At 44.0% G+C, this 20537-nt stretch overlaps 1 protein-coding gene and 1 long non-coding RNA gene across 6 annotated transcripts in view; one reads left to right on the top strand and one right to left on the bottom strand.

Moving 5' to 3' along the window:
- Positions 1-20537, bottom strand: part of SLC44A2 (solute carrier family 44 member 2 (CTL2 blood group)) — a 97884-nt gene that overhangs the window by 52047 nt on the left and 25300 nt on the right. The window contains exon 1 of one of the 5 annotated variants that reach the window (XR_009757734.1): positions 1888-2321. The exons of the other annotated variants lie outside the window; for them this stretch is intronic. The gene's annotated coding sequence lies outside the window, so the exon portion shown is untranslated. Of the gene's footprint in view, positions 1-1887; positions 2322-20537 lie in introns of those variants that run through there. 5 annotated transcript variants of the gene reach the window in all.
- LOC133363673 (uncharacterized) lies at positions 1875-16059 on the top strand. Its single transcript, XR_009757735.1, has 3 exons — positions 1875-2357; positions 7622-8034; positions 11426-16059. It is a non-coding gene; the product is annotated as an uncharacterized LOC133363673 (long non-coding RNA).

Genomic DNA, 20537 nt, shown 5'->3' with positions numbered 1-20537 from the left:
TCCATAAAGGCAATGGAAAACACAGATTGGAGACTGACGAGAAAGGAAAGTGACCTACTTATGAAAGTGTGATAGAATCATTGCAGAAGACCATCTAGTAGACTCAATTCTGAAGTTTGCTCAAACCTCTCCCTTGCATCCCCACCCTCACACAGCAACAATAACCTAGCAGCAGAACTTCTGTCAGACTTACTTGAAGCCTTCCTGGCCATTATACTAGTATTTTGGTGGTATTACCACCAAGCAAAGTCTGGGTTAAGGTAAACCAAAACATCCTACTCTATGTAGATATGAGAGTAAAAAAAATGGGGGGGGGGATATCCTAATTCAGTTTCAATGCTGAGATGTAATGCCATCAAATCAGGTTTAAAGTTACACATATGCTAAAATATGATGCTTTATCCCCACACATGCACAAGAAAATTGCTCAGTTTTGGGGATGCAACTCAATTAAATATTTCTGAAGAAGCTGTATATACTCTTTGTTTTTAGATGCGGGACACACATCAGAGATATTAGAAGAGGTGTCTTTCTGTGTGCAAGAAAAGGCTGAATCTGTCTCTTTTAAAGATATAGCCACCTGTCATTTTTATAAGCATTAAAATATATTTAAACCTGCTGCTCAATTAACTTGGGGCACCTTTTGAGTGGTTTAACAGGTTTTTATCAATTTAGCTAATTAATGGATTGCTTACAGCCTTAATTAACTTTAGAGCACCACTGGTCACATCAGTTTTTCCTGGGACAATTCCCAGTATTATTAGAAGAAAACAACGACTTTCTTGCTACCCTCAGGACATTTTGTTTCCAAGAGCTTCTAGAACTGATTCCATTTAACTACTAAATGCCCACCCTTTTGTTTTTGAAGACGTAAGCACCCTCACCCCCCAAGTGGGTGGAGGAGTGTGTTGGAAGTTGACAGGTACTTCCCTGACAGCAGGGAAGGGGGCACGATTAAAAGTGTCTATGACGTCACATCTTCTCTGTAGTAAAAGGTCTACAGTTGGTAGCTCATTACAGGGCCTTGCCGGTTCTCTTCTCCACACACACCCTCCTTTGCAGGGTTGTATTGGGGGCGGGGGGAATCACTTTGGAAGCTTTCTGCTGAATTTTCTGAGTCTGCCTGATTAGTAGACTACGTGCATGTTTCAGTAAGGTAGACGTCCATTGCCTTCATGTTCCTATCCCACCATCCCACTCTATTAAACTCTCCTAAGGCCACCCTCTGTGTAGGAATTCCAGTAGCTTTTCAGCCTGGGACTAGCAACCCAGTTTAAAGTTACAAGGAATTAACGGCTGGTGGACAGCGCCATAAGGGGCACCCACGGATATGATTATTTTCCACCCTCCTCATACAGAAGAGCGGCGTTGGCGGCAACAGCAACGACTAAAAGTAAATGGACGTGAGTTGGAGGCGTCCATAGATGGGAAGGGCCTTTCCTCCGCACCCTTCCCGGTTCTGATATGATTATTGCTCGGCAGCTAAACTAACTACCCTCCCCACCCCGTCCCATTGACTAAGCCGATGCAAAGCAACCCAGTGTTTTACATAATGCACTTTCTGTACAGCATTTGAGCTTGCTCGGTGGCCAATTTAGAGGAGAGGGAAGGGGTGTTATGGCACCCAACTGCTGCGAGACAGAACCAGGGTCTGGCCCAGCCCCCGTTTCCGACTCCAGTCCTCACCAAGGCTGAGCTACCCTCTGCCAGGAGCCCGCCAGCCCCAAAGTCCGCCTCGAGAACTTGCCGCTTATCCCCGGGTGGACGCCGTAAAATCCTGACGCCCACTCCCGCCCCGGCTGCTCGGGACCACCTGCTGCCCTCCCTCGCAGTGGGCCTGGGGGTGGCGGGGAATAAAACGCAAAGGCGGCGGCTTTCCTGCCTTACCGTGCTTGCCATAGTAATTCTCCTCTTCTCTCGCCATCCCAGCCGAGTTTTCCTCTGGCTTGTTTTCTGCCCTGTTTCTTTCTTTCCTTCTCTCTTTCTCCCCTCCCTCCTTCCCCAGTCAGCTGCTAATCAGCCGCCCAATGAGGCGCCTCGAGTTGCCTCTCCCTTGGGGGCCGAACTGGCCAAACCTGTAAAAGACATTTGGGGGAAAATGGGAGGCACGCCCTGCCTTTCCAAGAGCCTGCTCGGCCGAGTCTTCTTTACTAGCTGTGAGCAAAGAGGCGCCTTTGCCCATGCCGGACCTGAATAGTCAGTTCCAGAACCAGTAGCCGCCTGCCGGGGAGAAGCTGCCTTTGGCCTTCATGAGACCATATCCTCCAGCCTATTACAAAAGGGAGCCTTTGGATGAGCGGTTCCCTTAATGGAGCGCAACCCAGAATCAACAGGGTTGCGCCCTCTCAGCTGACCAGGTCAGAAAGAATTCCTTATTCAAGAGGAGAAAGCCAGTTGTGGCACAGTGGATATTAGGAGGAGGAGGAGGAGGAGGAGGAGGAGGGGGGGGGGCTGTGTTCAAATTCCTGGCTCAGCCATTAGGTTCACTGTGTGACCTGAAGTAGCTACAATTTCTCAAGCAATTGCCCTGAGCTCGCTGCAGCAACTGTTTATTTATTTTTATTATTTGATTTATATCTTGCCCTTCCTCCCAGCTGGAGCCCAGGACAGCAATTAATGGCAGGTTAGCAATCTAAAAGATGCAAGGCACCCTCTGTGAGGCCATCCATCTCCAGCATCTACCTTACCAGGGGCCCAGGAAGCAACAGTATGGTGTTGAGTGTGAGCCTTGATGCCATCACAGTTGCAATGGGTTGTGTCAGAATGCATGTGCCTGGATGGCTGTGTTAGCAGTGGAACCCAGGGCCATACTGTCTGCCAACAATGAGCAAGTTTGTGTTTCCACTCACTCACTCACTCACTCACTCCATTTTTCATGCTTTACTATCCACAATGCTTACGGACAGTTTCCAAAGTTTGTTGCTCCTTATATTGTCTTCTAATCCAATACTGGAGATGTCACTGGCTTCGCTACAAGGCTACCAGTGTGGTTTGGTCACATGAATACCCCAGGCAAACAGCACTAGGCTGTCTTTTCATTAAATTAACTAAAAGCAATCAAACATGGGCTTAACTCTTATCATCATCAGGACTGGGAAAATCCCATGAACCCAACACTCAGGCATCTAAAAATTGGCACTCGTATCTAACCTATTCACACATTTTGTTGTGATACTTACAACAGCCCTGCGTGTTAGGTCAATATCACTGTCACTTGTATTACAGACAGTGACATCTGATGGCAGTGTGCTTCAAGCTACCCATTCAGTTTACAGCAGAAGTGAAAGTTGCACCAGGCACTTCCAGAACTGTAGCTCCTCCTCCTGGTCTCTATACCTACACTCTCAGAGTCATCCAATGAAATTAACTTATTGCAGGCATTTATAAACTATAAGTTTTAACTTCTCCTCCCACCTACCCCATCAAGCCACACAATGCGTTTAACCCTGTCGTCTCTCTAAGTACCCCCCCCACTTGTTCACAGACACCACTGACAGGGTTGGGGAGAAGAAGAAAGACTAGAACAATTAGTGAGAGAGAAAAGAAAACAGGAAGAATGAGACAGTTGCCCCAACAGTTTTTGTCAAAATTAAGGAAATTAATCTAGATTTTCTGAAAACATTCTCGTGTGTCTCCACTTTGCCACAATTTGAGTTATTCTGAAATTGTATGCCACAGTAACAACCATGTACCACAAGAGGGATTGATGTGGGCCTTGGAAAAAAATGGTGTTGGATGCATCCACATCTCCATGTCCCTTGGAACAGGGAAGCAGCATGGATCCCACCCTCTCTGTGAGCAGGGGTGCCAACGGGGTTTCCTGGGCCTAGTACACTCTATGTAGATTGGGCCCCTACATTCCCACCCACACCCACCTCCTGGCCATCTGTTGGCAAGAACTGCTGTTTATGTACATATATTACCAATATGAACAGCTATTCTGAATGCACAGTCTTGATTTAAGATGTATTTATTTAACAGATTTTTCACCTGTCTTTCAGAGTTCCTGCCCTCATAAGGCATTTTCCAACACTTACAAATAGTTTAAAGACTATTATCATATAATTATTAAAAATTTAAAAAATAGTAACAGCTAAAAAAAACTTGTGCAGCTTGACTGAATTGCCTCTCAGCTTAACCTACCTCAAAGTTGTTGCAAAGATAAAAGGAAGACCCAGGAAGAAAAGCGAGGTGCAAATATATCAAGTACAACCTGGGAGACCTGGGTTTGAATCCCCACATAGCCATGAAGCTCACTGGGTGACCTTGGGCCAGTCACTGCTTCTCAGCCTCATGAAAACCCTGTTCATAGGGTCGCCATAAGTCGGAATTGACTTGAAGGCAGTACATTTGCATTTATTCACAAACCATGCAGTCAAAGGGGAAAACATGCACAAAGGCAGCCCCCATTGTTTTAACTGCAATATTCCTGATATTTTACAGAAAAATGCCAACAAAAAAACTAGCCAAAACACACACAAATACTCTGAGCATATGCAGCTTGACTGAACCAACTCTCAGCCTAGCCTACCTCACATGGTTGTTGGAAAGACACACATACTGGAGATGTAAAAATACAATTTATTGTCAGAACCAGTTAGACATTGCAGAACATTTTTTTTAAAATCAGGATAAGTTTCCTGCCAAATAATAACAGTGACACCCAAGTAAGCCCTGCCTAATTGCTTAAAAATAGGATTGGAGGGGGAAAGATTTACAACACCATCCTTTGCTGTGTCTACTCTAAAGTCCCATTGATTTACAGCACAAGCCTAACAATGTCTACTCAAAAGTAAGTCCTATTGAATTTAATGGGGTTTACTCCCAGGCATGTGGGATTAGCATTGCAGCTTTACTCCCAAAAAAGTGAGAATAGGATTAAAGCGTCATATTGGGAAGGTCTTCAGAACAGCTATGAATTAGCCAAATAAATTATAACACACTGTAATGGCATCATAAGCTACATGCACACTTTTTATTTCTGTTCAAAAATTATTTGATAAAATATATTGTTGTTATGTACCTTCAAGTCAATTACGACTTATGGTGACCCTATGAATTAGTGACCTCCAACAGCATCTGTCATGAACCACCCTGTTCAGATCTTGTAAGTTCAGGTCTGTGGCTTCCTTTATGGAATCAATCCATCTCTTTTTTGGCCTTCCTCTTTTTCTACTCCCTTCTGTTTTTCCCAGCATGATTCTTTTTTCTAGTGAATCATGTCTTCTCATTATGTGTCAGAAGTATGATAACCTCAGTTTCATCAGTTTAGCTTCTAGTGACAGTTCTGGTTTAATTTGTTCTGATAAAATATATAATATACTATTTTTTGCAAATAATTGAAAAGCCTGCATGTACACTTTTATTATCATAATCACTGAAACTGTTTACTGTGCGTGCATACCAAGATCCTGCTATGATCTTTTGTTCTGGACCTCGTGCTGAATGTGCATACTAAAAGAAAAGTGGGCAGGCAGGTACACATGCTGCTGAAAGCTATAGGCTTACTCAACTTATGTGATGTGCAGGCACACACCATTAACCAATATGCAGAGTCAAGCAGGAAAAGGTAGCTATTTTCAGGACTTGCAAGCGGTTTCAGCTATTGCCTGGAGTTCAACAAATCCCTCAACAATCACAACTCTGACTTCAAATATTTATTTATTATTTATTTATTTATTACATTTCTACCCTGCCTTTCTATTTCATGATTGATTTCTATTTCATGATTTCATTTGTTGGCTCCCAGGCGGTCTCCCATCCAGGCACTGACCAGACCTGGCCCTGCTTAGCAGGCCCACCCTTAGCATGTGCGGGGCCCGGGGCAAAAGCATAGTTGCCCCCCCCCCCACATTCTTTCAATGTTACAGAGACAGCTATGAACAGCTTACAAAACAGTATCATTTCAAGACCATTCCTGGGAAGGAAAAAGCCAACTGTGGTGCAAATTCAGAAGCCTGACCTACAAATTCCCAAGGAGCGTGAAATGGAGCGTGAAAGACAATCGCCCCAGTTAGCCCGGGCCTGGGGGGCGGGGGGAGGCGGCAACAACATACGCTATCTATCCCTTGAAGGAATGAACCTGCCCGGTGGTTTTTTATTTGCTTAAGAACTAGCCACTTTATTCTGCTACATACATGTCTCGGAGGAAAGAAGTGAGAGAGTCCAAAGCCCACACTTGGGAGAAGGTATTTCAAGAAAAAAAATAGGCCTTCATGTAACCAACTCTGATTGGTTACACTGGTGTCATGACCCTTGATTGGCTTGACAATATAGCCAACTAGAAAAACTTTTTCTTAAGATAGACTGTGCCCAAGTACAATCTGTTGAGATAGGCAGTGAACAGATGGGGAGGTGTGAAATGGCAAGGATTCAAGGGGCATCCCCCCCAAAAAAAATCCCTTTACTAGACTGAAAAATTTCACCCTCCAAATTTGTCTAGACCTATTCTTCACAAAATATAGTGATCACAACAGAGACACTTGTGATTGTTAGACAACTAAGGTATATTCAAGATAGAACCAATGGGCCACATGTAGTCATGCTGATTATTTTCAATGAATAGGGCTAACAATAGATAAAGCCCACCATGACATCACCCAGATATGAGGAAGAACCACAGAAATAGCTACCAGGTCACTCCAGGTGTAAATTGGCCTAAATTTGCATTGATATTGGCTGGATGCCATGATTGTCTACACACCATCAGTCGGTGCACTCTGATGATCCACTATGCTATTCCAAGGGTGTGTGTGTGTGTGTGTGTGTTTTAAACAGACTTTGAGGCCTTTTTAAGCTGGAGAAAGCCTCTTTTAGTTTTGCAGGGTGTAACCTCAATGTGTATTGTTTGTGTATTGTCTTAGAAAATGTGAATCAGGTAGGTTCGCCTTTAAATGCAAACAGAATCAAATTCCTCCCACATCCCTACTGGCGACCCCATGGTAAGCATTATCCCAACCCCTCCCTGACTCTTCACCAAATTTCTTCCTTTTGCAAATGAGACAGAAAAAAACCCGGCCTCATACTGAGAAAGCAAAGTCATTTATAAAGGTAGGGGTCAGGATACAGCTCTGTGCTATTCCAGGCCATGCCTGTGACCTTAGTAACATATTGTGGCCCACCTATGAGACAGAAGTAAGATGAGGGATTGTGTCAAAGTAAAGAATACACATACTGTACATACCCCAAAGGAAAACAAACAAAGGATAAATTAAATGCATTCCTTAATAGACTAATAAAAAAGATTTAAAGAGGAGTTTGTTTATTTATTAGGAGTTATATAAAAATCTAGTAAAGCAACTGCATAATATGTACTTTGTCCATTTTTTAAAAAAGAATATAGCTTTTAAAACCACTCTGTGAATTAGACAGGGAAGTGATAAACCCATTATCTGGAGACCAATTGGAGATTTACCATTTTCTTTGGAAGCAATTACATACTTACTAAACCATTTTGCAATTTTATGACTTTGGGATTTGCAGATATGAATGTCTTCCAATGGTGCTTCTGTGCAGAGGAACACCTAATAAGAGTTCAGCTTTTTTTTTCTTAATCCAGCTCTCTTATTTTTCACTTTGATTTAAAACAACAATTGTGATTTTTTTTGTACATTATCTGCAGGTTGGGGTGTCTGTTGGGGGCTGTTTTAGATATAGGCCTTCGCTTGCCTGCTCTGTTGCTGATTCTTGGGCCACCATCCAATGCTGGGCTCGCTTGGTGCCCACCGCCAGGAGCCTCCTCACCCTGCTGGGCTCCATTTGCAGACGAACTACACCCCCTCAGCTTGCCTGCCGGAGGGAGGGCGCCGTCTTGCAACCCGCAACGAGCCGCCTATTCACCTGCAGCCTGCCGCAGTGCGCACGCTCCTTCCCAGGTCGCCGCTCCCGCTGCACTACAGCAGCTAAGCATAGTGCCCCGGACCTCCAGCAGGCGCCTGAGTGCTGGCGCCACCCGGCCAAGGCTGACCGCAGCAGGAGCAGGACAGGTGGCAGCGAGCGCTGTGATGTTCCTGTAAGTTAGCATCTGTAAATATGGTAAGTGCGGGTCTATTAGGTGATGTATGGTAATTGACTGAGAAAGAAAGGGGGAGTACATGGGTGAGAAGCTGAAGTGTGCTGGATGATGATTGGCTGAGTGGCTGGCTGGCTGAATGTATAAATGGAGGTTTGTGAGTGATGAAGGGGGAGGAGAGAGAGTCGGTTAGAGAGTTGGTTGGCAGAGTTCTGAGGGAAGTTTGGATTGGATTTGGCTGATATTTAAAGAGGATAAATATGAACAGAAACATAAAGAGTAACCATATATGAAACTGTTGTGTTCAAATTGAAACCCCTGTGTTAATAAAACTATAATTCACTGGTCTTACCTAAACCAGCTTAGGCTTCATGAGAAATAGAACCAGAGTGGCATTTATCTGACTTTCGGTATAAAATGTAGATTTATTTCCTTGTGACCTGACCCTTACCAACATTCCAGTGGCTCACATAATAAAAGCCGGATTACGCTGGAGACTCCCCTACTATACATTTCATACCGTATATATGCTTATGGCTTTGCTTATTACTGTCAAAATGTTTCACACAGAAATGTCAAAGGCTGCTTTATTGTCCCTCATAGCTCTCGAGTTGTATCCCTCCCTTTTGATATGCAAGACGAAATGATACCATGTCTGTGTTTAAGTTAGAGGGCGCCCGGTTGCAATTGAACCTCCTCTTCCCATGCGCCTTTGTCCGTTCCTGCATAGTGCTTATCTCAAGGACATGTGAAATATGTAGACAAGTTGACAGTGCAATGTTTCCACTTTTGTTCTTCTCCTGTACCCCTTTTTGTTTCTCACATACGTCCTAAAGCTAGGGCAGTTAGCAATTGTTTCTTTATGTTTTATGACGTGAACATGATACTGTAAATTTCGGGGTAAACCTATATAAACCCCCATCTATCAATAAACGCGGTTCCCATGCTCACCTGCTTTGGCTTGTAAGTATTGGGTCCCCTTTGCAAAGGCTTTGTTTTGTGTTGTTTGATCTCTGATAGTGGGTTCATTTTTACTCAGCTCTGCACTCTCCCGGGGTGTAATAAGTGAGCTGGGGTAACAGGACAGCTTGCGTGTTGGGTTTGGATCTAACAAAACCATACGCTTGTGAAACATTCCTAGAGTAATCTTGTTATTTCCTGTTATTAGTAAATAAATACTTATTTGGTTTACCAAAGGCCTGATCCTTGGCTGGGAAATATACAGACCAGAAGGGAGGGCAAGGTAATTACCAAGGCTGAACAGAAACAGTATCTAATGGTGGCAGCGGTGAAGGGAGAAATTGTAACAAGTCAGGTATCCAGAGCAACCCAGAGTTGTATGCTTTATATATAAAGATACAAGGGGGTTGGGAACAGCATAAGCATGCAGTCACAAAAGTAACCAGCTAGAGAGAGACTCAGGCAAAGTCTCTGGGAGTATTGGTTACAGGATATGACTGGTGGTGCTGCCTAGCAGTGGGATCTAGTGAGATCTGTGCTAGAGCGGAGTGAGAAACCATATAAAGGACAGTCCGGACTGGTGGTGTCCCTGGTGGTGCCTAGTGAAAGGCAGTAGCCACAAGCAGGTAGGAACCTGACAGGGAGAACCAGGGAAGGGCATCACAAGTGCGTCCCCATCGAGCAGCTTCCACTTCCTCCGGCGGCAGCACCCCCTTATTGTTTGCACCCGGGGCGGCCCGCTCCCCCGCCCCCTTGGTATGCCACTGTGCAGATCGCCACGCACAGGGCCCCCCAAAGCGCAGGGTCTGGGGCAACTGCCCTGCTTCCCAGTGCCTAGGGGTGACACTGCTGCTTAGCTTCAGCAGGGAGCTGGCCACATGTGCCTTCAGACCATAGCCATATTGGGTATAAACCTGAAAGGGTGGGGATTACAGCAGCCAGCTAGCTCATTTAACAGAAGCTGTGGGGTGGGGGTCACATTTTGGGGGATATATTTTGATCCAGAGCACTTAGCTTTCATTTTTTTTAAAGTAAGTTTTCTTGGTGGCCCCAGGCCTGGTAGAAAATGACTCTTTTTGCCCATCTATCGGCAGCCTATCTGTTAGTGTATGGGTAATGGCATAAACTCAAAGGAGGGAGTAAGAATTCAATGAGATTCCTGATGCAGCTTACCCTGCACTACAGCTGGCAGGTACAGGGGGATCCTAGAAGCATCCACCACTGCTTGGAAAGCGCAGTCTTATCTCTGAAATTTGACTGGCTGGACAAAGGGAGGGTGGGATGCCGAGAGGCAAAATTACACAAGCTGCCCCACAGTTGCAAGGGGACTGCTAGCCCATTCTTCTAGCAGCAGGCTGAGAAAATATATATGTTTATTTCTGAATGCAAGAGTGAAGTGCATGCTCTAATTTTAATTATCAATAAAACATCTGTCTCCCATGTATGAAGAGCTCAGGAAATATCACTCTAGGCGGTCTTGTATCCATCACACTATTCCTGGGGCAGCAATCAAAGTGGCCCTTGGTAGTCAGTTGCAATAATGGGATGGCTTTTTATTATTATTATTTACATACGAAGAGTATGTAGCTGTCTGAGGGAAGAATTGTGTGACAGGAGCTACCCTGTCCTCCTGGTTTGGATTTTGTCACCAGCTCTGCTCCTGGATGGGGTTGGGGAGAGTGCTTCAGGAAAGGGTCTGCTCTTTATCAAGGACAAGGCAGTCAGAACTGCCACTGACTTAAAGAACTGTAACTTGAGCTTCAGCTTAGTTTCCCTCCTCCCTGCCTTTCCTTTTTCCTCATGTGTTATGTAAGCCTGAGGGCAGGGGCTATCTTAGTACTGGTATTTATAAGCCACTCTGAGACCTTTTTGGGCCCAAGGGCAGGGTATAAATGCTGCAAATAAATAAATAAATTCACTTTTATGTAAAATGAAGCACACCAAGAAACTTACCAACACAATAGCATCACTAAAATAGCTAAAACTACCAATTTTACAGAATTCTATTAAAACAAAAGAACAGCAGCAACTTTAGTAACAAGGAAAGGCACTAGTAATCCAAATGTCTTCCCATGTCAATAAAACTGAAGGGTGCAGGGAGGAATCTAAGTGAGGATAACCAGATGAAACACTGTGCTATTCTAAAAGCTACCTAGTTTCCTCTTATAAACCTCTAAAACCAACCAGTAGTAGTAGGACTGAAATGTTGCCCCAGATGATTTAGAGTGTCATGGTCTATTCATCAAAAAGCCACTTCGAAATCTGGATTTTAAGAACATATATGATTACACTTTGCAGACAATCTCCAGAGAGAGAGATTATTTTTCATTTCTGAGCATGGCCTGAAACCCAATTGATAAGAATCTAGGAAATCAGTTACCAGTTTATATTCTTCAGAGATGCCTTGCCAGGAGAGGTGGGCTCTTACTGACTCTGCTTTCTACTTCTCTCCAGAATTGAGACATCACTGAGCATCATCAGAAAAGATACAGGAGTTGAGTGCCTGGCATCTTCCATTTCCAGCATCTGTCGTCATTGGAAAGGCCTACAATAAGAGATTTGGCTGCAGCCCAATATGACCTCAACAAGATTTTTTTGTTGAGTCTCAAACCTAATGAAGATCTTGTTTCTATATTCATGTGATGCCTCAAGGATTTCTGGGGCTCCTCGTGGCCTCCAATATCTCCAGAAACATAAGAGACTAAGGATCATGCTCCCCTGAGAGAAATTGTCTCTCTGGTGATACTAAGATGAGAAGAATGCACATCTGTGCAAACCATAAATGGGCTCAAAAATACTTACAGGAGAATGTGTATGTGTGAAGAAAACTTAGTTGTAATGATGCAATCAGCCTGGCAATGGGATTTTCCTGAGCTAAGAAACAAAGATTTTGTAGGCTGACATACGAAGGGATGACTAGGGAGAAACCAGGAAGCTGAGGAAAAGGGAGAAAATCAAAGACTGCGGGATTAGTTTCAGTTTTTTTCCATTTTGCATTAGCAAGGGGCATAGGCTAAGACCGTAACAGGAAGAGATCTAAGTTTTCCAGAAGCTGGTATACCAAAAAATAGAGCTTATCTAGCAGTAACCTACCTGTTTTCATTTCTTTCACGGGGTACTTATTCCACATCTGCTTGACCCAGTTATCTTAATAGACTCTGAATACCTGTCACTGGGGTACAATACTGGCAAAGTGCTATTACCTCATGTCTTGTTTGTAGGCTTCCCAGTAGCATCTTGTTGGCCACTGTGGGAAACAGAATCCTGAACTAGATGAGCCTGTGGTCTGCTCCAGCAGGGCTCTCTTTATATTCCTGCTTTGCTTTCATTAACTAAGACTCCAATCCAATACACACTTGCCTGGGAGTAAGTTAGGGTTGCCAGGTCGGAACCATACAAAAACCTGAGAAAATGGGGGCGGGCCCTGGTGATGTCACGGGGGTGGGCCCTGGTGACATCACAGGGCGGGCCCTAGTGACATCATGGGGCGGGCCCTAGTGACATCACGGGGCGGGCCCTAGTGACATCACAGGGCGGGCCCTAGTGACATCATTAAACATGATACATTGTATCAACCACAGTTGCTTGGAGCATACCATTCAAAAAAAAATTCTCTGGAGATTAAAATAGAAATCTTGCCTAAAATAGGGTGTTCCTAGGTCCATCTGAAGTGACAAGGTCATTCTTTCTCACAAGCTTATGGTGATGCAAAATGGAAATGGACTGCCTTCAAGTTGATCCCAGATAGGGTCTTCAGGATAAGCAGTATTCAGACAGAGGTGGTTTACTATTGCCTTCCTCTGAGTCTGAGAGGCAGTGACTGGCCCAAGGTCACCCAGTGAGCTTCATGGCTGTGTGGGGATTCGAACCCTGGTCTGCCAGATCACAGTTCAACGCCTTTAGGGAACATTTAATCTAGTTTACTTGCTTCTGGCAAGAAGGGTTTACGTGCCCTCAGGCCAGGCCATTATTGGAAGAAAGGAGCTTAGTGTTGCAGAGATGTTAGATGGGAGCACAGATGGATGCCCCTGAAGGCAGCAACTGTAAGCATGTTTATTAAGGAACTAAGCCCCATAGAACTCAATAGGAGTTACTTCTGAGTAGATATGGTTGCAGCCATGTTAAGGACAAGGGAGGGCATTCTAGGCAAAACAGACAAATAATTGGGTGTCAGAACAAATTAAACCAGAACTATCACTAGAAGCTAAAATGATGAAACTGGGGTTATCATACTTTGGACACATCATGAGAAGACATGATTCACTAGAAAAGACAATAATGCTGGGGAAAACTAAGAGATGGATTGATTCCATAAAGGAAGCCACAGACCTGAACTTAGAAGATCTGAATAGGGTGGTTCATGACAGATGCTGTTGGTCACTAATTCATAGGGTTGCCATAAGTCATAATTGACTTGAAGGCACATAACAATTTCTTTTAATATAAAACTACCTATGCCTGTGACTGGACCCTGTTGGTCATTTTAATGACAGCAGCATACTGTCATGGGTGGTGGTGGTGGTTGGTATTTATGTGGAATCAATCAGTCAGGTTTATAACTGTTATTCCGACACTACTGAACAGTGTGCAACTCATTCCTGATGAAGTAAAACCTACTGTAGCAAATTGGGCCTGAGGAATAAGGAAGTAAGGACTACTTCCAAAGTAAGACAGAAAAGGGGTGAAGAGGGGGATGAACAAGGTAGCATAGTGACTAAGTGTGAGGAGTAAAGTTCCTGGCTAAAATATCACCTCAGTGTTTCTGCATTCACTCTTTCCAGTATGAGAACAAATCTATCTTAACAGTCTGTTGTAAGGACACCCTAGAATTTGCCAGCTTAATACTGGTGTGGGCATACAAGTTTGATGCACACCAGTTGAAGCTGATAAGACTATCTGCCCTTCCCCCTCTCCAAATCCAACCTAGAACATGTTAGATGCTCTTGGAGACATCTGCCCATCCACCTCCCTCTTCACATATCCCTCTGCTGCTTGTAGTGCAGCAGCAAATGAAGAAAGCTTTTTGTGTAGTGGTGGTTCCCTGCCTTTGGAAAGTCCACTTTAGGAAGGCCTGCCTTCTGCCACCTTTTAGGTGAAACATCCCCCCAAATTTTAAAAACTAATTTTGATCCTTTAGTTTTATTTGGATTTCTTTTTCTACTTTGTACATTTAAAACATTTGAATAGTGCATCCAAACAGCTTAGAGAACTGGGGGCTCATTGTCCAATGGAAACTAAGCCACATCCAAGAGTACATTGGCGTTTCAGCACCAGGAAAAACCACACCTCTTTGCTCAGGCTTTTATGAGTATGTGACGTTCACTGCTGTTTTGTCTGTTCTCATTGCTGGATATGTTTTAATTGCTCTTAATGGATTTTAAGATTTGGTTGCTGCTTAGAGGTCTATGATGAGTGGGATACAATACACATAAATAAAATAAATTGTATTTTCAAGTTTAATGCAGCAAAAATACTTCAGCCTGCAACTCTACACCCACTTACTGGGAATAAGCACCACTGTACAAAGTTGGCCTTGTTGTCTTTACATGACTATGCAGTTTGACTTCTTAAAAAAGGTGACCCAACTAGATGAGCAGATTAAGAGATTTAATGCAAGTACCTAAAAACTGAAGATGACAAGTGCAGTCTTTAGAGACATTCCCCTTTTCTTACCATGAACTATTATTTACTTAATTTATACCCTGCCCTTCCTCCCGCAGGAGCCCAGGGAGACAATTAAGGGACTGGCTGTCTACTCCAACACATATGTTCCCCTAAAAAGGACTCTTCTTGTTTCAGAAAGTTTTTTACCCATATGCAAAATCTGATGGGGTGGTGAGTAGGGCTGTAAGCTCAGCAAGAGCACGTTTTAAATGCAGAAGGGCCCAGGTTCAGTTTCCAGTATCTCTCAGTACAGCTAAGAACCTATTTGAAACACTGGAAAACTACCATCAACTACTTGTTGTGTCTGAAGCCTTGAGTCTGCAGATGTTGTTGGACTACAAGTCCCATCATCCATACCCTTTAGCAAGTTGGCTGGGGATGATGAGAGTGGTAGTCCTACAACATCTGGCGGGCTCCTGCTAGGAGGAAGGGCGGGATATAAATCAAATAATAAATAAACAAACATCTGGGGACCCAAGGTTGAAGAACACTGCTGTAGACAGGAGTTAGATGGACAAATGGCAGCTTCCTAGGAACTATGATTAAATTAAGATTTCCAATATGTTTGCAGCCCTACCTATAAAGAAACTTGTACACTTTCAAAAGGCACTGGTAAAAAACAAATAAACCACCTTATTGGAGATCAGTGTTAAAATATTTTTGCACATTTAAAACTATACCCCTTCACACAAACCCTTCCCAAGCCTCATTCAGGAATCTACATACTATAGATTAATGACTCCACTGTTAGGTATGAGAGGTCAACTAAAATGTTTTGAGGGGTAATTAAACACAACATGAGATTTCTGGTGTCTTTTCAATGTATGATTATGGCTGGGAGTGAAAATTCTAGTTTGTGTCAGACCATTTGGTTTTGGTAGGCGAATAACAGGTATAAAGGGCTTTTTATTTAACAGTAAATGCAGAATACAGAAAATAGTATATAAAGCTACCTTTATTTAGACTTTTACAGAACAGGCCAATGAATACACTTACAGGAAGTTTAAAAACAGCAAGTCACCTTTTTACACCAACTATATTGCCATCAACTTGCTTTAGATGTTACAGAAATGCCAAGTTTTGGGATCAGCTTCCCCATTCAACAGGTATTCAACACAACATCTTAATCCCAAATTATTATATTATACTGCGTTTTTATTGGCATTTGAAGGTTTAGTCTGTGGCCAACAATAATCTAGTTTAGAAGTTACCTATAGCCTTCCTCCAATACACTGCAAAGCACAGAAATGAATGGAAATGCAGGTTTAAAAAAATATTCTAAGCATTACTCTAGAACTAGGAGAGAGGAAAGGCTTATGGCAATACTTACAGGACGTCTCTAAACAGATTTTAGATGGCCAAGTCATTAGAACTAGCCTGATGTACCTACTTTACTCCCATCTATGGACAGTTAGTCTCTCTTTCTCTCCAGCCTCTCTCTTTCTCTCTCTCTCTCCAGCCTGCCACCCATAGCAGCAGTGGACGCCGGACGGGGCCAGCTCCTTCTTAGCCCCGAGGACGCCTGGCTGCTTCACCCCTCCTGCTGTGGGTGCCGCTGGGCGGCCACAGCTGCGATGGGTCCCCCCAGCCAGAGGGAGGAGGGGTGAAGCCGCTGGCCATCCTTTCCAGAGCAGGAGCTCCGGGGCTAAGAAGGAGCCGGCCCGGCCTGCCCTCCACGGCTCCTGCTGAGGCTGCCCAGCCGCGTGGGCCCTGTCTCGGCAGCGGTTGCTAGGAGATGGGGCCCATGCGGCCGGGCAGCCTCAGCAGGAGTGGAGGCCGGCCAGGGCCGGCTCCTTCTTAGCCCCGGAGCCGGTTCCCCTGCTCAGGAAAGGACGGCCCGTGGCTTCACCCCTCCTGCTGTGGGCGCCACTGGGTGGCAGCGGCCACGGTGGGCCCCCCCCAGACAGAGACTGCTGAGCCCCAGGGGAACTGGGTCCGGACCAGGGCTAAGAAGGAGCCAGCCCAGCCTGGCCTCCACTGCCACCGCTCGCCTCCACCCATCACCCTCACCTGTACTTCTGTGGGTGGCAGAAGCGGGCAGGGACTGCTGCTGGAGGGATCCCTGCAGGGGCGGCGGCGGCTCAGTCCTCGTCTCTAGTCCCTGCCTGCGGCTGCCTGACTGAGAAAGGGCGGGAAAGCGGCCAGCCACAGCCCAACGTATGCGTGTGTCAATGACGCATGCGTGGCTGAGGGGGCCAATGAAAAGCCGGAGATTCTCCAGTTTAAAGAAAGTATTGCCGGAGGCCGGAGACGGCCCCCTTTTGCCGGAGACTCCGGCAGAAAACCAGAGACCTGGCAACCCTAGTAAGTCCCATTGAACCCAATAGAGGTTACTTCTGAGTAGACATGTATTGGATTGTAGCCCACGCTGACTTGCTGATTGCTACAGAACCTATACATTTCTAAGACCCCAGGCCTTAGGGAAGGCACAGCTATAGTCTTCCTGGGAACAGAAGCCAGACTGACAGAAACTGGAGAAGAACCAGCTTGCATTTTGAAGCAGCTTAGACTGGAACATAGATGCCCCTGAGAACTCATTCAAAAACTCTTTCAACTGTATTCTGGTTTGGTTTTTCCTTTTGTTCTTTGTAATCTGAAAATCTGGTTTGGTTTGGTTTGGTGGAAAGGAACATGTAACAAACTCTATTCTTTCCTAATTATCCACAGTCCAAGCAAAGCTGTTTCAATATTTATAGAAAAATAAATTTAATTTTTTTAAAAAACACTCCACTGCATTCTGCATGCAAATAAAAAAATCAAGCTACTTTCCAAACCACTTCCTGTGGACACCAAAAAGACCTACATTTTTGCTCCAAACAACTTGGCAAATGGTAGCTTGATAACAACTATGGATGGGGTAAGGGCACACACAGCTTCAGAAAGTGATTTGGGAATCGTAAATCCATAAACCAAACTTTCCCCAGTCCTAAAAAGAAGGGTTTGATGAACCATTCATAGCTCTAATGCGTCTCTTGCTTCTTAATGCAAATATTAAGTGAAGACATGCAGGAAAGGAGGATCAGGATAGGTCAATCTGCAGCTCAGTTTTTAGCCACTGAAAAAGGAAGTTATTCTGCTATGAAAAAAAATTGTTTTCAGAGGACACAGTCCAGCATCACAGGAAACACACATTAGCCCTAAGCAGACACTGCTGGAAACTGCCTGCAATTTCATGGTTGGGGACACCATCAATTTGTTTTATTATTATTACCACCAGCAGCAGCATTTATTGCCTGCCCTTCATCCAGAGGTCCCAATGTGGGTTACAATAACCTTAAAATACAATGTTAAAAGCAATTAAAAACAACCAGAATCACAAAATAAGGTGGGCCCTAAAAATATATGTCTCGGGTGTCAAAAAGTCAGGGTAAAGAGTTCATAACCACTTGCAGACTGGGCTTTTGATACATTTTCCAGTCCTTTTCTGCCCTTTCCTACTTTGATGCCTCCCCTCACCTTCTTCTAGTGCATCCAGGAAGTTAAAACCCACTAAAATTAATGAAAACAACAAAGAATCTTGTGGCACCTTATTATTTTATATGTTTATTTATTAGATTTCTACCCTGCCCTTCCTCCAAGCAGGAGCCTAGGGCAGCAAGCAAAAGCACTAAAAACACTGTAACATCATAAAAAACAGACTTTAAACTATAGTACAAAAACCATCCTTAAAAACCTATTAAAACAAAACATCTTTAAAAACAACTTTTTTAAAAAATAAAAGCTTTAAAAATATATATATTTTTAAAAAGCTTTAACAACATTAAAAAGCAATTCCATCAGATGCAGACTGGGATAAGGTCTCTACTTAAAAGGCGTGTTGAAAGAGGAAAGTCTTCAGTAGGCACTGAAAAGCCAACAAGAGATGGTACCTGTCTAATATTCAAGGGGAGGGAATTCCGAAGGATAGGTTCCACTACACTAAAGGTCCGCTTCCTATGTTGTGCAGAACAGAACTCTTGATAAGATGGTATCTGCAGGAGGCCCTCACTTGGAGAGCACTGTGATCGACTGGTATATAAGGTGTGAGATGGTCTTTCAGGTATCTTGGTGCCAAGCTGTATAGGGCTTTGTACACCAAAACCAGAACCTTGAACTTAGCCCAGTAGCTAATAGGTAGCCAGTGCAATTCTTTCAGCAGTGGGGTGACATGTTGGCGATACCCTGCCCCAGTGAGCAGTCACACTACCACATTTTGCACCAGCTGCAGCTCCCGGACCAAACCTCAAGGGCAGCCCCACATACAGTGCATTACAGTAATCCAGCCTGGAGGTTACCAGTGCATGGACAACAGTGGTCAGGCTATCCTGGTCCAGAAACAGCCGCAGCTGTCTTGCCAGCCAAAGCTGGTAAAAGGCACTCCTAGCCACAGAGATCACCTGGGCCTCTAGCAACAAAGATGGATCCAGGAACACCCCAAACTAGGGACCTGCTCTTTCAGAGGTAGTATGACCCCATCCAACACAGGCAACTGACTAATTATCCAAATTCAGGAACCACCAACCCACAGTGTCTCTATCTTGCTAGGATTCAGACTCAGTTTACTGGTCCTCATCCAGCCCACCACCGAGTCCAGGCAGCAGCTTGCACAACCTCTCCCAATTCAGAAGTTACAGAGAAATAGAGCTGGATATCGTCAAAGTACGGCTGACACGTCACCCCAAATCTCCTGATGACCACTCCTAAGGGATTCATATAGATGTTAAACAGCAAGGGGAACAAGATGGTACCCTGCGGCAACCCACAGCACAACTGCCAGAAGGCCGAAAGACAATCACCCAATGCTATTCTCTGAAAATGACCCTGGAGATAGGATTGGAACCACTGCAAGATAGTGCCTCCAGTACCCATCTCATCAAGTCAGCCCAGAAGGATACCATGGTCAATGGTATCAAAAGCTGTCGAGAGATCAAGTAAGAATATTTATTATTTATTTTATTTTATTAAGCTTATATACCGCCCGACTAGCAAACAGCTCTCTGGGCGGTGAACATAAAAACATATACAATAATAAAATTACAGGATCTAATACAACAAGTATATAAAAGTACACCATCTAAAATAAAATTACAAGACTTCCGGGAAGGGTGACTTCGCTTGTGCCTGCTTTTGAGACGGGCTCCCGCCTCAAAAGAAGCTTATTCAGATATAAATCAGTCAGAACATTTTTTTTTGACTGATGAAATTTCTCCCGGGCAGGGAGAAACGTAGAGATCAACCTCAAAAGCCTGTTTTTGTTGGGAGGACTGGATTTCATTAATTTATGAGAAAAGGTCCAGCCAGCAATGCCGGACGGACTTCCGAACAAGCTCTATCTGATTAATGCGATACGTTTATCTTTTCTTCAAAGAGAAAACGGACTAACAGGCAAGCACCCTTCTTTCTATTATTTTTTTTACTTGGTTTAAATTGTTGCAGCAAAAAGAGATTTGTCAAATGAATCAGCTTTAAAGAACTTCTGGGTGAGCTATAACTCTTCTCTGTTATTCACGAAATTAACAGCTTATCTCTGTTTCTATTGCAAAAAGCTGTCCTGGAAGTGCATTCTAAAGATATAAACAGAAGAGGGATTTCTATTCCGAGGAACATTATATTGTCTGGGACTATTCTCTTTTTGGTCTATTTTATTTTGACGAATCTGCTTCTTCACGACGCCACTAACTGTTTTGATGCTGGGAACTAAATTTGTTTTGTATTCTTGAACATAGAGAGATAAGGCAGGCTGCTCTGTTTATACTGTGATGTCATCAAGCCTGGAATATTAACCCAATTGTTGCTGAAATAAGAAGTGGTTCTTTATTTTTGTTTTGTTTTGTTTTCGTGGTTTTAAAAATGGCAATCAAGAAAGTGGCTGAGAATCTGGAAGTAATTATGTTTCAGAAAATAATGGATGAGATTGAGATAA

This window comes from Rhineura floridana, chromosome 1 (assembly GCF_030035675.1).
Source record: "Rhineura floridana isolate rRhiFlo1 chromosome 1, rRhiFlo1.hap2, whole genome shotgun sequence".
NCBI lineage: Eukaryota > Metazoa > Chordata > Lepidosauria > Squamata > Rhineuridae > Rhineura > Rhineura floridana.
This window is presented reverse-complemented; position numbering and strand designations above follow the sequence as displayed.